General features: G+C 43.2%; 1 long non-coding RNA gene across 4 annotated transcripts in view; it reads right to left on the minus strand.

The window, feature by feature from the left end:
* LOC142052333 (uncharacterized) overlaps nt 1-10,501 on the minus strand; it is a 34,823-nt gene extending 24,322 nt beyond the window's left edge. For 2 of the 4 annotated variants that reach the window (XR_012658798.1, XR_012658796.1), the window contains exons 1-3: nt 9,489-10,501; nt 8,755-8,898; nt 6,931-7,261 (exon numbers count right to left, since the gene is read on the minus strand). This is a non-coding gene — a long non-coding RNA (uncharacterized LOC142052333). The remainder of the gene's footprint in view (nt 1-6,930; nt 7,262-8,754; nt 8,899-9,488) is intronic. The other 2 variants (XR_012658795.1, XR_012658797.1) reach the window with 2 other exon arrangements.
* Nucleotides 10,502-16,607: the final 6,106 nt, after the last annotated feature.

A 16,607-nucleotide genomic window follows, 5' to 3' on the forward strand; every position in this document is an offset into this window, starting at 1 on the left:
GCTTACTTTGGTATATGCTTTGCCTGTCCTGTATCAGAACTGTAAGCGAGTGCTGACTCTTTCTAAAATTCATGCAGTGCTCTCGAGAAATGCTCCAGTCCATCATCGCAGTCCTTGAGCCCTCCTGAAGTACAAATAGCAATGAGGTAAGGAATGCCAGACCGCAGGAAGCAAGCCTTCACAATAATGCACTTTTTATCCTCGGGTTTTGTTTTTGATGCTGTAGAAGAATCTGCTCTGGGTTTAAAGGTTTGAGAGGATTTTGTTTAAAGACTACAGATAGGTATTTAAGGGCTTGGGCCAGGTAATAATCTAGAAAACTTGCAACTGGTGAGTTCTGGGCTGGACTCTGGCCTCATGACAGTGGTAGAGGCAAATGTTATGTACGTTGGTGATTTTTTTTTTAATACAGAGGAGAGTTAAAAATGGACCAGGTTTCCTGGTCTCTTAACTTGATAGAAGAAAACATCCATGAAGCCTGTGAAGCCCAGTCAAGATGCAGATGCAGAAAAGCAACAACAGGGGTTCCCCCCCCTTCTTTCTTAATACTCTTTTAGTTGGTATTAGTTGTTTCTCAGTCACAAGCAAAGATCTGAGATTTTAAAAGATCTGAGATTTTAAAGGGCTATTCTTCCACTGAAGTTCACCGTTAAGTGCATTTTGCAGACGGTCTCATTAGGCAGTAAAACCAAGAGCAAAAAGATTCTGGCTTCCTAGTTTGTCCAGGTGACAGTATCAGTGCTTCAAAGGAGAACCAAAACTCTGGAGTCAGAAGCCAGCAGCTAAGTATACCTGCAGATTGAGCTTTAATGAGAAAAGTGCTTTATGTCCCTAGTAATTACCATACATCAAGCAATGATCTCACCTTGCATGTTCAATGAAAAGACCTGGGTTTTCCAGTAAGCAGCGTCTCTCTGCTTAGCAGCATTAACATGCGGATGAGTTTGCAAGGGTTTAGCATTCAGCAACCTCCTGTTCTCATATGGGGAGGGACAGAAAAGACTTATACCCACAGACCTGTCTTTGCTTAGAAGAAAAGTACCCCACCCAGGAATATTTATGCTACACAGACACCGCAGTCTTCCAGATGACTTTCTTGTCTTTGCCAGCCTCTGTTTATTGCTCAGCTCCAGAGAATATTTTGTGCCTCTTGGTCATTCCTGGAGTATCTTTTGAGGACAGAGGATTCGTCTCTAGCCCTGCACCAAACCAGTGAGTTATGTTATCAGACTTTTAGGATTAAATGGAGATGTTCTTTGAAATGCTCTGTTGTACATCAAAGGTGACTGACCATCTGGTTTTTACAAGGTGTGGAAATCTGGAGGAGTGCAGTGTGTCAGGAAATAGGACTTGGCAAAGTTCATTGAGAGACTGCCTGGTGCTCATGCAGAGCAAAGCTGCATGGTCTAGGAAAGACTGATGGCTTTCACTCCTGCAGCAGAGGGGACAGTCTACCAGAGAATGAAAAATTTAGCAAATAAAGTCTTAGGTACAGCAATCTTGAGGAAAAATAAACAGACTGTTTAATTTTGCTTGCTTAGAGCAAGTGCTTGATATTCTTTCCTAGTCCCTGAAGAGCATTCCTGTCCCTGAGGATGGTTAATCAGGGCTGACTCTCAGCACACCGTTCAGTCCATACCAGCTCCAGGCCCTGAGCTGGATGCAGAAGCTGGAGCCGAGAAGGCTGTTGTTGGCTGCAGGGCTCAGGCGAGTACAATGTGAATGGCTCCAAGGAAACCATGCCAAAGCCAACAGCTGTCTCTGATCATCTTTTCCCACCTATGGGTCTTAGAAAAAACACACATTATTCATAATCAGGGAAGCTGTCCTTCCTAGCTCTTGCTGCAACAGACGGAGCATGCTTTGCACAGAAATGTCCTTGTGAAAGTCTGCAGACTGCAAGTAGTTGTGTGAGTGGGTTCTGTTTCCCACTCCTGAGCTTGGTGGTGAAAACTTAGTACTCGCTGGGTTGAAAAATCTGATTTGTCAGGAAAGTTTCCATCAGTTTGTATTGGTATAGCAGGGGAAAAAAACCTACACACACAAAAAAACCCCACTATCAAGTGTCCATGTGGCTTTCTTCATGGAAATTTCAGCTAGGGTAATTACTGAGTAACCTATTTTATCAGCAGAGGGCATTTGGAGACTCTAATGGCATATCGCCTCCTTGTTCCTGGCAGGTGTCCCTGTCTTAAAAGGGAATTAAGTGATAAGAAGCAGAGAGGGACATAAATCCTGCGAAGTAGAACAGCAGGGACTTCAGCTAGGTGGATGTGATCAGCACATGGAATCTGATTCTTTTTGGATCCATTAGGCTTCATTTTTATAGAGAAAATCTGGAGAGGAGGATGTACAAGACTAGAAATTCCATCAGGCAGCTGAAAAATATAGTAGGTGTCCTGTCATCTGAGACAGCAACTGAGCTCAGGACACGCAGACAGAGGTAATTTTTTGTTGATGGAATTTACCATGCACATGGCGCAAGTACAAGGAAATTAAGTCTTAGTTTGGATATTCCTGCAAGAACAGGGTAGAAGATGGAGATTGAGTTATATTAACTTTCACATTTGACATGACTTTCAGTAAAGATTATTTACAATCGCAAGAGTACGGAAAGAACGGCACCAACATAGGTTTTTTTCAAAGGTCTTTTGTTTAAATTAATCCAGTGGGAATGGGTTTCATCTCATAAATCTCCATTTACAACTTGATTGTCTTGGTCTCTTGCTGAAGGGTTATTCCAGCTCCTGTACACCACATCCAAGTCATCTTCACACTGCAAAGTTTCTCAGACAACAGGGCCCATCTGGTATCTGTCTTTCATGCTCTTTCTTGGTCAGCATTTCTGGGCTGCAACAAAAAGCCCTGGTGTTTCCAAGACCTGGCTGTGTGTCTGCTCCCAGCGCTTCCCAGCCATGCTCCAGGAGCAGGCAGCAGGCTTCCTGGGCTCTCGCTATTTCTGTCCGCTTCAATTAACCCTCCAATAAGAACCTGGGAATATTTGGCTGTTCTCAGGGATTGAGCAGTCTCCTCTCCTGGAAATGTGGCCTAGCCCAGAGGGCTGCACAGAAGGAAGCAATAATTGCTCTAGTCCAACTTTAAAGAATCTTGCTGTATTAATTTAAGTTTTATTTTACCTTTAGCCATTGGGTCTTTACTGCCCATCTGTGTAAATCTCTATAACGGTAAGGAATGGTTTGAGTCTGTCTCCTTTCTTTCTTGCAGACCAATATTCTTCAATATTCATTTATATTCCATTTTAATTTCTCCTATATGTAAAATATATGAAGAATGTCTTATCTGGTCACACCTAATGAGAGGCTGAATTTTTGATGGACCTGTTAATATGAATTTCAGTGGCTGAAGGTGAAGTATTGTTTCTTTAGCCTTTTTGTTTTTGCAAGGGAAGGAACAAATAGGCTATGAAACCCTCCAGATGATTTGAAGCAAGGACAAACATGTACTGCAGATGCCATAAGGGCACCAGATTACATCTGGTGTCTGGAGCAGAGCTGGTTCTCAATCAAGAACAAACCCTTGCTGGAGTGCACCAGTGCAATCCCATGGTTGCACTAGCAGGGGTCTTGACCTCTGGCGATCAGCGGTTGCTCTACGCACAGCAGAGAGAGGCTTCCACACAAGACATGAAGCGGAGAATGGCCACGAAAAGTCTGAAAGAAAACTAAGTAATAGCCAAAGGCTCATGCAACTCATATCTGCCTAAATATATGTTTCTGAAGGTGTTGTGCTTTGCAGGAATTGTTGACATTTGAGTGGCAGTTACATCATGCATTCAGGGTGAAGTTAATTTTCAGAGGAGGGATGGCAGGGATGGAGGATTGTTGTCAGAGACTCTGTCATACCTAGCGGCCCAGGGCAGGAGAGCTGGCGTTCATTTCCTGCTTTGAATGAGGCACAGTGGGAATGTGGAAAATGATCCACAAGCTGATGGGCAGAAAATTAACAGAAATAAACAGGAGAGACAAAGTGGACTTTGGCTGGGTTAAAATTACCATGTAACTACAATGAGTGTATCTCTGTCCTAGGTACATGTTCAGAAGGGGGGTGTGTGGAGTGGAGAAGGAGGTATCATGATGAAGGGTGGGTGAGTAGATAGTCATATTTACCCACTTTTTGAGACTCCAGAAAGAATCCTTGTCCCTATGCACTGCAATGATGAATGGGTTTAAAACCTCCTGTTCCACCTAGAATGGCTCCAAGAATTACCCATAAAAAGGGGTTTGACTTCCTTAGGCCAAATCATTATAGGAACAGAAAACATTTTTTCACAGTGAGGTTGCCAGATGTTGGAACAGGTTTCTTGTGAGTTTTCAGAGCTTGACTGGACAAAGCCACGGGCAACCTCCCACAACGTCAGAATTATTCTTGCAACCAGCTCAGAGATGTCAGGATGTCTCTTCCAACATAAATTATTCTGTGATTCTAGAATAATAGCTTGTTAGTATTTCTTCTCAAGGCTTTCGTAAAGACTTTTTAAAACAGAACAGGATTATTTTTTTTCCTAAAAAGCAGGTGATCTTTTCTGCATTTTGCATGAAAAAAAACCAGAAGTTTCAAGGGATTTGGATATGTATTTAATGGTGATCTTGAGGTCTGCCTGTAGCAGTTCATACATCAACACTTTCTCATGTTGCCTCGCAGCCTTCTGTTTAGATAAGGGTTACCTCTGTACCTGCTATTGGACATAGAATATCTGGTATAAGGTGTTGGCTTAGCCAGAGGCTTTAAGATATTTTCCATTAATATCCTGGATAAATCACAGGACATTTTCTAAGTGGACCCTAAAAATCACTTAGAAGTTTCCGAAAATGCTATCTTCTATCCCTTCATCTGCAGCTACAGATAATAATTTTCCATGTTGCGGGAGGAACTGGGAATCATGCACCTGTGTTTGCATGTCATGCAGCTCGCGGTGATAAGTGGCTTTATAAAAGTGTGGATAATTCAAATAAGTCTATTCCATTTTGAGTGTAGTTACATGCTCCATAAACTCAGCCGTGTGGAGATGTCAGCCTTTAAAAATATATGCTCACTTCAGAAATATATCCAGTATTAAAAGTTGCTTTAAACCTTGCTCAGAAATTCTATAAACAGGTTAGGGAAGGAATTGACATCCTTTCTAACTTCCATCAGGAGGTCTTCTCTCAAAAGAAGGAGAAATATCATTGGCATGGCACTAGAACTCACTGAGAAGAACCTAGTCCTGGCTTAGCAGGCAGGCACGAAAAGATGTGTTTGCTCATTATCAGCCCCTGTTCAAAGCAGACAGAGAAAAACTTGTAACCCTCAGTCTTGACAGCAAGAAGTCACTCCAGTACAAGCTTCCGTCACTGGAGGCTTGTAAAGCACACATGGGGAAGGAGAGAAACGTGATGCCATTTGCTGGGGTAGGCGGTGGTAGACCTTTGAAATACAGATCTCTGCAAAGACATGACAGAAATTAAAAACTCCAAATGGGTCCAAACAGAGTCAGCTTGAAAGCTCTGTTTCATTCTGGCCATGTCTCTCTGCTGGCACATTGTTAGCACTGCTGTTCGACCTGTGACTGATGGGAAGCAGCAGAAAGGAGTTTTGTTGCATCTAAAGCCAAGACAGTGTCGACCCAGGGCAGCTAAAGGGCATCAGTGGTTGGAGCCCAGTGGCTGTCAGGTCAACCGTGCTGTGACTTTGGGAATAGTTACAGCCAAGCTGAAAAAGGTGTTCCTGACCAACACAGGACAGAGAGTTGTCACAGTCCCTAACTGACCAGGAAACCTGCAGATCCTGCAGCTTGGCCTGCAGCCGAAGTGACATTTGGGTCCTCAGGGAGAAGGGACTCAACAAATAGAAAACTGATCACATGAAAGACCTGTACAGAAATGTCAGCATCCATATGGAACTGCAGCAGGAGTACACAGGACTGATTAACATCGAGGTCAGGGTCAGTCAAGGAAACCAAATGTCGTCGTCGTTGTTTAACCTGGCAAACAAGCCCCTAATCTTCATGCTGGAGTCAGATGGCAGCTGCGACTAGCAGAGTAAAACAAACCACTGCAACGGCATTTGCAGAAGGTCTGGCCCTGCTCGGTGACTCCTGGGAAGGAAGGAGTAAGAACATTTGGATCATGGAATCATTCTGTAAACTTACTGACCAGAAGAGCCAGATTAAATAGTGCTGTGGGTTTCAGGTCAAACCTATCTACCAGTCATGCTCAGCCAATGACTGTGAGGCCTGGGAAGGATGCACTGAAAGTCTGTGGTCACTCCAGGTGAGATGGTCTGGCAGTAGAAATGGGTCTTTGTATCAAAACACCAAGGCCAAATCTAGCTGAAACATGGAAGACTCGGTTGACCAGAAAGAGATTATGTTAATGTAGATTAAAAATTATATCGAATTTCTTTCTATTTAATATATTCTCTGTGCCAAGCCTCACATTTAGCAGAAAAGTCAGACATGAAGGAAACCTATCACTGCAGCAAGGATGCCAGCATTTGGAGGGTGGTTCAGGAATGTCTCTTTTCTTCCCTTCACATGCAACAGTACTAGAGATGGAGTGTGGGGTGTGATGAGATTCATTAGCTTCATCCCCATATGCAGGTTTGCTGTCAGCACAAGATCACCCTCTCTGGTTACATCACAGTCTGCCAGATAACTTTGATGGGGGAGTAGGGAAGGAACTCAAAATACTGTTGCTGGCAGCAAAAAAAGAGGAGAAACCTGACACTGAAAGTATGCAGAGATATGGGATTCAAACCCTTCTCAGCACTGGCAGTGGATATAACAAAGGGCAAAAACCACACACTGCAGCTTGGGCAGTTCAGGCTGGACACCGAGTATGACATTTCCAGTAGCAGAGAAGGGTAGCAGTGGAACAGGTTGCTAACAGAAGTTGTCAGATCTCCATCCTTGACTCACCACCCAAGACTCACCTAGACAAAACCACATCTGAGTTGATCTAGTGTTTGTGATAGTCCTGCTTCAAGAAGGTTAGACTGAAGGTAGGAGGCCTCTTCCAACCAAGGAGGAGAGATTTAAGGCAATAGATGTTCATGAAATTTGATAAATTTCTTTGTCCATAGTTCCATCTTCACACTCTACAATCATTATGAAGTTCTTCAGATCTCCTCTCCTCTTGTTTATTGCTTATCTTTTTGTTTGTAAATTATACATGGTGATATTCTTGGAAAAGCAGTATTCAGCATATTGCAATTTGTTGCAAGAAACTCCTGGTAAACCTTGCAATCACGGTTTCCTGACAGCCTGGAGAACAGAACAGAGACATTAACAGATTCCTCACTGCCTGCCACGTGCCTCCGGTAGAACCAACAACTTCAGCGATGGAGCCCAGCTCTCAGCTCATGAAATCTCACATGGCACCATTACAGCCCACAGAGCTGTTGCTGTGTCTACTTTTTATCTCCAGTATACATTAACTTATCTCCTTAATCATTAATTATTAGGAAGGGATATTTTTTTTCTGGAGAAAGGTCGAATGTGTTCTTCAGTTGGTGTGATTTTGGACAAGAAAAATCAGCTGCAAATGTGTTCTTTTATCTTGCTGGCTGACACTGTACTTCTGTTGTCTTTCCTTCCACACAGCTCATGCAGAGGTGTGAGTCTTGTTGGAGAGAATATAGATCACTTCATCTTTCTTTGTATTCCTTTCTTATGACTATCCTGAGGACTTACAAGTGAGATCAAGTTACCAAGGCCTAATAGGTTATCAACCTTCGGTTGAGTTGTCTACGCACTTGTTCTTATCCCAGGCCAAACGACAGGCAATATAAATTATTCCAGACTCCCTTTGTTGATAGTTGTGCACCAAAATAAATTAATTCCTATTTCCCATGGGCTGTAAGCATGCACCGTTGCCACACGGCTAAAATGGGCAAGGTTGTAGATATCTACAGCTGAGCACATTACTCGGTGCTTCATTTGTCAATGCAGAAAAATGAGGAATTTTAGGGCACAAATCACCTGTCACGTTTTAAAAGTCTTTTTAGGGTAAGATGAACAATACCCAGCAAGCATCTATTCCTTCCCATTATCTTTGCAGAGAATCTAGGCAAAACCTCAAATGTAGCGTGTGGTCATCTGTATCTGGCTTCATGAATCCCACTCACTGTCACTTTTTAAGTCACCTTAATTATGTGTCTGACATCTACGCTTGGGAAGAAAGAGGAGAAAAAGAGGCAACACATCTACTGTACACTGCCTGTGCTAGGAGTTAATACCCCAGCAAGGGTATAGACAATCTGAATTGTTTTGTTATCAAGTTACCGTTCCAAGTTTGGTTTATAAATCCAGCTATATGGTAGAATCGACATATATTTCAGGGTGCTGAGCTGATACTACATGACATTCTGATTGAACACAATGGCACTGTACAGTACCCATAGGACACATATCACAAATGAAGAACAAGTTAAATGTCAGAACTTGGAAGTGTCTGTCGGTAGAGAATCACTATTATTTATAGGATATTGGTAGAGGTTTTCAGGAATTTGTGTTGGTCCTGATACCGTTGAAGATTTCCTGCCATTTTCTAGGTATAGATAAAGTGATGTCTGACAACAAGGGAAGGTGAAGACAGGACAAGAGTGCCCAGACTTGTGCTTTTGATGCTTGTTACAGAAGGTCACCTTCCTTTCCATCCCTGGGCCTGTGCTCTCCCACCAAATCTTAGGTGCATTGGCCATGTACCACAGCTCTTTTCATCTCAGGTGGGGACACGGAGAGGATATTTGACTCACTTCCTTCAGCCTTTCACAAAAGTGGATCCCATGAATGCAATCCAAGCAAAGTAGGACTCTTTCTAGAGCAGCGTGGAGCGCAGGCTGGCTTCCCTGATGGGAACAGCCAATATCTGGTCTAGGAGTGCTGGTTTCTTGGCAGGGCTGTAACAAGAGGCAATTTTGCATCGTGGACAGAAAGTATATTTGAGGCTTTTTCCTCCATTCTGATGCTCAAGGACAGATCATGGTCAATTCAGTTTTCCATTAAACTGTTTCTTTGGTAGTAAATGTTGACAATTAAATTTTAAGACCCAAAATATATTGTCTTCTCTCTGGCATCTTGTTGAGGGACCATCTTACCTAATCCACCCTATTGTCTGATGTCCACAAACCTTAGAAAAAGCTGAGATTTATGTCAGTTCTTTAAGACTTGTTCCTGTGCCTGCCCTAGTACCCTCAGCAAATTGAAATCTTCAAAAGGATTTTGCTGATCATTCTGCCAGTGAGCAGAGAAATCTCCCAGTGCTTTCTAGCAGGCAACCTATTTTTTTTTCAGTCCATTTCTAGTTGTTTTTGCCAAGCGAAGCTGATTTAAATCTCGAAGTGGCCATAGTGGCGGTGGTGTACAGAGGGAAAAAGAAACTGTGGTGAGGCCTTGTTTGAAGCACGGAGCGCGTGGGGAGCGGGAGACCTAGCTTGCACTGAAGTCTGTGGCAAGTTTTCCGTGTGGGATAAATTGAAATTCGACTTACCTTAAGCTGAACAGTCTGAATTATTGACATGAAATATTTTCTGTAGTCTGTCTCTTAGGGAAGATGCCGGGTAATAATCTCTCTCTTGCTTCTGTAACTAGTTTCTACAAGAAGGTGGTGAAGTAATGTAGTGCAGCTGTGAAAAAGGAGGGGCTAACTGGGCAGTCCGGTGTCAAAGAGGAAGATAAAATCATCTGCTGTGCTTGTGGGAACAAAACAATTTAGGCTAGTACTCCAGCGTATTTGCAGAGAGCATGTTTGAAATTTGTAAACATAATTATCCCCTGAGGAAATGCAATTCTAATTGCTCTGTTCCTTACGCACGGAACCAAAATGCACAGCAGCTACCCAACACATCCTGAACTTTGAATCCCTGTGTTTCAACCTACATAATAAATGCTTGTAAAGAAAATACAGACCAAGAATCACTCACAGATGTGATCTGACAAATAAATCCTCTCTCTGGACTGTTGCGCAAAGCAAACATGGCAGGAGTATCAGGATAAGCCAAAGTTTATTTACAACCAGGAGCAAATATTTGCTGAACGTCATTTGAATATTCCTAGTTTAAATGACCAAAAATAAAAAGTATACATACTCAGTCTCCTCTGCTGTTTAAAGATTCATCATATTAACAAATCTACTGTATTTTTGGTATTGCTTAAAAACCTTGATTTACATTACAGTCAGTCACATCCATAGATATACGCACCCAGAAATAAAATAGTTCTAACCTTTGGCTTATGCATCATTCCTGCAGGGGAATAAAGGATTTCTCAGCATAGCAGGCTCAACTTTTTCACTATTCTTGAAGCACTTCACAATTTAGGCTTGTCAACTGTTGACACTGAGGCAGCTACTGGTGTGGGTGGGTGTGGAATTTGAGCCAGCTGTCTCCCACATCCACTTTTAAAAATGATGAACAGGGAAGAAAACAACCCTGACAGGGCTGGAGAACCTGCAGATCCACACAATCACTCCCGCTCAGCACGAGCTGGAGCATGTGAGGTGGACCCTTCCTGCAGCTCTGCCCCTGGTTAATGAGTACTAAGGATGTGGGGCGCTATTGATACACGGGCCTTGCTGCAAGCCTTGTTTTCAGATGTCAGCAATGGATTTTGGAATAGAGTTATCTAATCCTTACCTTTGAACACTGCTAGAAAGAATGCAATTTCATAAACATAAGAGTCCTCAGATTTAAGTACCAGATTGTATTCTTTCATGCTATAGGCCATTGGCTGCACACGTGGTAGTTCGATGAACAGGAACTGTAACTTCTCTTGGATTAGATTTTTTCATATGGCCTGCTGTGTATTTTTGTTATGGGTGAGTAAATGCCGTTGGGTTCTTTGGTAGTGCCCAGTACCCTGGCACCACAGCGCATACCTCTCTCCACCAGTGCCATGCCAGATACCATCAGCCTCATGAAAACCTATTAACTGCCTTCATCCTGGATTTCACGGCATCCCAGAAGTTTTGTTAGCCTGTCAGTGGAAAGTTCAGTAAGGAGAGTGTGATAGATTGCATGCGTAAATTATCTCTTGACTGCAAAAAATAAGCAATTTCTGATTCATTTACGTATCTGCAGAACTCTGGTTTGTGCCGCAGCTTCACTAGTGCTTACATATGGGACCAAATCATATCAGAACCCTTCTCATTTGTCAACTAACACCAGCAAATATACTAGATCGAGAAAAGACCTACAGAAGAGATTACTCTGATAGAGATGGGATCCTAAGAAGGTCTGCTCAAGAAATTCCTGGCTTTTTTTTTTCTTTTTTTTTTTTTCCCATGCAAAAGTATCAGGGGTTTATGGAAATGAGCATAACATTTCAAAAGGGCTGTAATGTCTGGTCAAGGAAGGGTCTGACTAAAGGAGCAATAGTTCACTGTTTATTCCAGAAGCTTTGGGACTGCAATTTAAATCTCTCTGCAGCCAGATTTAGACCAGGGACTTTGACTCGGACTCCTGGATCACTGAGGGGTGCTGGTGCCAAGTGTAAGATTTAGTCTTAATCAGTCAGTACCACCTAAGAGCACTTTAGTATAAAAATTCTTTTTCCTCCAATCCATTCGCTGCCCTCGAGACACAATTTGCTTTAGCTTTCTGATTATTTTCAACCACCCAGCTTTCATGTTAGCCGAATAACAATAATAAAACAATTATCACAAATAAAAGAACAGCTGTACTATTGCCCAGGAGAGAGCATTGTGTGGGTATGTGTGTGTCTGAACAGGCTTGCGGTAATAGAGAAATGACAGCTCTTTTCCCAGTCAGTCACAGTACTTAGAAATATAAAGACTCAATACACAGCAAACAACATCCTGGTTTCAGAAACACATACACATGTTATACGAAAGCTCTCTGGGAGGAAGCGGCACCAGACTGCCACAGGCAGTTACGTGTGAACTAGCTGCTGTTGTCAGTATCAGCACTGTAGGACCCCGTCGGTACCTGCAAAACCCTGGAGAGAAATTTGTCAGGAGAAACGCTGCAATAATACACCTCGATTAATGCTCAGGTTTGATTACCAGTCACTCTGGCCTGTCCAACAAGGCCAAAAATTGCCAGCTGTGTAAATTGCATAGCATTCCTGCCTTTCTAAATGTAAGGAAAACCAGAGCAGGAGGGGAGCGGCACCTGCTCAGGGGAATGCTGTGAGCAAGCATTTACCCTCCACAAAAGCATGTGGGGCAGAAGGAGGAGTGGCCACAGCAAAGCAGCCTCCCGTGGCTGATGTCGACAGCTTGCAGTCACTGCAGTTTCAAATCCTTCACCCAGCACAGCTCAGCGCTCATGGGGTCCCCCCCAGTAGTTGCTGGTTACCCACTGGACGCTGCAGCAAGTGTGGAGGCCACCTTAGTCACATCACTTTACTGACATCTCTGGGGCCCTTCTAAGCCAGTGCTGCAGTGAAGAGTTATATATAGGTACCTGAACAGGTCTACTTCTTTTGTCTGCTGATGTCTACAGCAGTGCTACTAAATATAAGAAGGGCTGGAACAGCCCATTTTTAAATTAATATTGCAAAACAATCCCAACCAAAAAAAAAAAAAAAAGAAGTTCACAACTGGTATTAGCCAAGTAAACACATCTGACGGGAAACCTTACATAAGAACTGACACAGAACATCACACATAAAACCTCCTCCCTCTTCACAGGCTCCAGTGGCTTGGAGGACAAAGCAACTGCTTGTTCTTCAATTAAGGCTAGTTCTTAGAAGCATAAAAGCTCATTACCCAGAAGAGACTATTTACTGTTAAATGCTCCTTTCAGATTTGTAAACATGGCTCTCTGCAATACAAGGATAACTCATCTGAAGAGTTATCCTCTTCCAAGGAGGACACAGCAGCCTACTGCAATGTGTCCAAAGAAGCTGATTCTTCAATATCAGATATTGCATTCTAGCAATAAACTGCTTGTGAGCAGGCTAGAGAGCCTGGGTTCATTCCTGAAGTGTTTTAATAGGAATTTCAGGGAGGGGGAAAGGGAGGAAGGGAAAGGAGTAGTAACTGTTGGACCAGGGCAATTTACAGTCAGAAACAGGAGAATAAATCACTCATTTAAGGTCATTTGTTCATTCCTGATGAATCTGTCACAATTCCCTTTGTGCTCTCTTTCCCTGAATTGCCCTGATCAAGTTATGGTTGACCTTCTTTGTCTTTTTAAACAAGGCATTGACTTTGTTTCTATTTTTATTGAACTATATAATCCCTTTATGAACTTGCTGACATTAATATCCTCAGGGGATTGTCTCAATTCCAAGTCAGTGAGCTGTTTTGCTTTCCTTTTCCCATCTATACACAGCAATGGCATTACTACCGACAATTAACTCAATAATCCACTGGATTGAGGAGTACCTTTCCAAGAATATTCTGTGAAGTACCTTGTGAAAACATCAGGCTTGATTAGACTTTGAAACTGAGCATTCAGAACTGACAGTAAGATTTGTAGTTTAGCAAGTCTAAACAAATATGCAGAGTTAATCTGCCTTAATTTAGAGTTGAAGGATTGTTACAAAACTGTGAAAGAGACTAGAAAGATATCACATGGGTTTTAATCCAATAACTGGGAAGATTATTTAGTTAAAAAGATCGGTCTACTGGTACACAGCATAATTTAGTGACAATGGGACAAATCCAAGGTTGGGACAAGTGTTGGGCCATTGAGATTATTCAAATTTCCCATGCTGACTTGGGCACCAGTTGCAATGGAGACTATTCACACACCCTGAGCTGACCAGTAGGAAATGCTGAAGAGAAGAGCACATCAGAAACACTTTCTCCTCTTGATTCAAGCACTTCTAGCTGTAGTTAAGTACTGCCACAAAAAACAGGTTTCAGAGCCCAGAGGATCCCTGGGGACACATGTGTGAATCTCACATGGCAAGGGGAGGCAGAGAAATATTTCCTTGGATTGTTTCTAGAATTTGCATTAAATATTGAGGCGGAAAAAATCTACCCTGACTTCAAGGTCCGTCAAGGTCTCCACCCCAAGCATGCAGAGTCATTGGCTTGTAATGCAATTTAAGCAACACACGGGGCAGAGATGCATGTCTGAACCGTCCTGACTGTTCCCTGCTTTGCTTCAGTTTCTCAGAGGACTCCTCCCTTGCAACTGGGCTTTTTCTTGATGTTCAGATGAAAACAGTCTGACTTTACTCCTGGTGAAGCCAATGCAAAAGCTCTGACCTTCAGCTCTGCAGCCTTACCTCCTTTAGCTCTATACCAAGAAATTAAAGCATGCCGGGAAACAGTTTCAGAAATATAATGCTCTATCCTGTCAAAGGAGAGTTTGCTGCTGAGCACAGCTGAGGCCTGAGCCAACAAGCATCTTCTGCACAGGTCAGGAATTAATGGGCCAGTATCTTTTCCCAACAGGCTTTTTGGTTGTGGGCCCCTTATTTAATAGAACAGATGTGGGGTGTTCTATGCTGGTTGTTCCCCAGGGCCAGGGAATGCATTTACCTTATGGGTATAGATGCCTGCCTGGACCCCGTTGTACAGACGCAATGCAGTTTTGAAACCATGACCACAGCTATCCCAAAACAAAAGGCACCAAACGAGTGGCAGAGAGCTGCCTGCCTACCTGCTATATCACAATCAGCCAGCCAACAGCTTTGTTTAGCACTTCCTGGAGGTCATTACACACAATCATTGGCTTCGACTATGCTAATGTGTTAGACAAATTGCCTTGGAGCACCCACGTGATTACAGGAGTCACGCAGAACCAGTCCCTCTCTTTTCCCTAAATTTTCTGTCCAAGTGACCTCCATTTTCAGTGGGGTGTAATATGTCTACCTGGTTTTATTTTGTGTTACTGTCACCACAGCGGTGAAACATCCTCGTATAAAATCAACAACAGTGATAAAATCTGACTTTGACTTGGGCTGGAAGGGAATTGTGATGCCTGGATGTGCTGTTGCACAGACTAGGTTAATATCTCCAGCTTCCTTTACTTAGCAGAATTTAACTCAAGTTACTCCTGGGCAAAGGAGGACAGACTTAGACATTTTAAAGCAGTCTTTCTAAAAATAAATCCACTAAAGCACTCACCATGAGGGTCATGCAGCTGCTGGGATCTCAGTGAAGAATTTGAAAGTCTGACTCCACCTCCGGGGTCAAAAGCTTCATGCTGACACAATAGGGAAATGCAATGGTGAGTGAGTATCCTGTGGCAGGGACAGGCAGGCAGCGTTCCCAAACACACATGGCTATTTTTAAAGGATAGTTGAAACGTATGACTTAGTGCTGAAGTTTTAAACAGGAAGCATACATCTGTGTTCTGTTAACTGGGTAAGTAGGAAGATTGCATTAATTATTGTATTTGTGAATCTTTGAAATGGAGAGGCAGCGGAGTGGACACCGTAGTCCACGCTAGAAAGGGTTGTTGGGACAGAAGAGCAGCATCATGTCAATGCACCAATTTCCTAGATGAAAAAATGTCTCTAACTCTTCTCAAGTTTTCTTGGCTATTATATTTCCATTACAAACTCTGAAAACCTGATCATAGAATCATAGAACGGTTTGGGTTGGAAGGGACCTTAAAGATCATCTAGTTCCAGCGCCCCTGTCATGGGCAGGGACACCTTCCATTAGACCAGGTTGCTGAAAATCCTGTCCAACTTGGCCTTGAACACTTCCAGGGACGGGGCACCCACAGCTTCTCTGGCCAACCTGTTCCAGTGTCTCACCACCCCCACAGTGAAGAATTTCTTCCTTATATTGAATCTAAATCTACCTTCTTTCAATTTAAAGCCATTAGCCCTTCTCCTATCACTACATACCCTCATAAAAAGTCCCTCTCCAGCTTTCTTGTAGGCCCCCTTCAGGTACTGGAAGGCTGCTATGAGATCTCCCTAGAGCCCCCTCCTCTCCAGGCTGAACAACCCCAACTCTCAGCCTGTCTTCATAGGAGAGGTGCTCCAGCCCTCAGAACATCTTTGTGGCCTCCCCTGGACTCGCTCCAACAGGGCCACGTCCTTCTTATGTTGGGGGTTCCTGAGCTGGACACAGCACTCCAGGTGGGGTCTCACCAGAGCAGAGCAGAGGGGGAGAATCACCTCCTTCAGCTTGCTGGCCATGCTTCTTTTGGTGTAGCCCAGGATACGGTTGGCTTCCTGACTCTCCCTGGCTGACACACTGTAGAAAGCTATCAGTGACTCACGATTTGTTACATAAAGTCTTCGATGACTCTGTGCTACCCACCAATATGGAAAGGCACATTAATTTCCTGCACAATTCAGTGCTGCCAGCTCACAACCTTCGCCGTGAGTAACCTACTAGTTCACACTTTACTTATTTCTCCAGCTTCTGCAGCGAAGCCATTGGAAAAGAACTTAGTGAAGAAAACCCATAGAGCCCTCCAAATTTTTTCTGCCCTGACTGGTTATGGAGAAAGTCCTGAACATTTGATGCAAAGAAACCAGATAATCCGTATAAATACAGGGAAAGGCTTGTAAATAAGCATCTTCAAAACCCTTCTTTTGGAGGACTTCTTATGATTTCTAAAAACATAGAAATTGGCAATGCCAATTTTAAAAATCCCTTCTGATCCATGTACTTACCACAAACCACCCGAGAAGCAGGTCAGATGAGAGTGTGCTAAAACACAGCGCT

This window comes from Phalacrocorax aristotelis, chromosome 2 (genome assembly GCF_949628215.1).
Source record: "Phalacrocorax aristotelis chromosome 2, bGulAri2.1, whole genome shotgun sequence".
Classification (NCBI taxonomy): domain Eukaryota; kingdom Metazoa; phylum Chordata; class Aves; order Suliformes; family Phalacrocoracidae; genus Phalacrocorax; species Phalacrocorax aristotelis.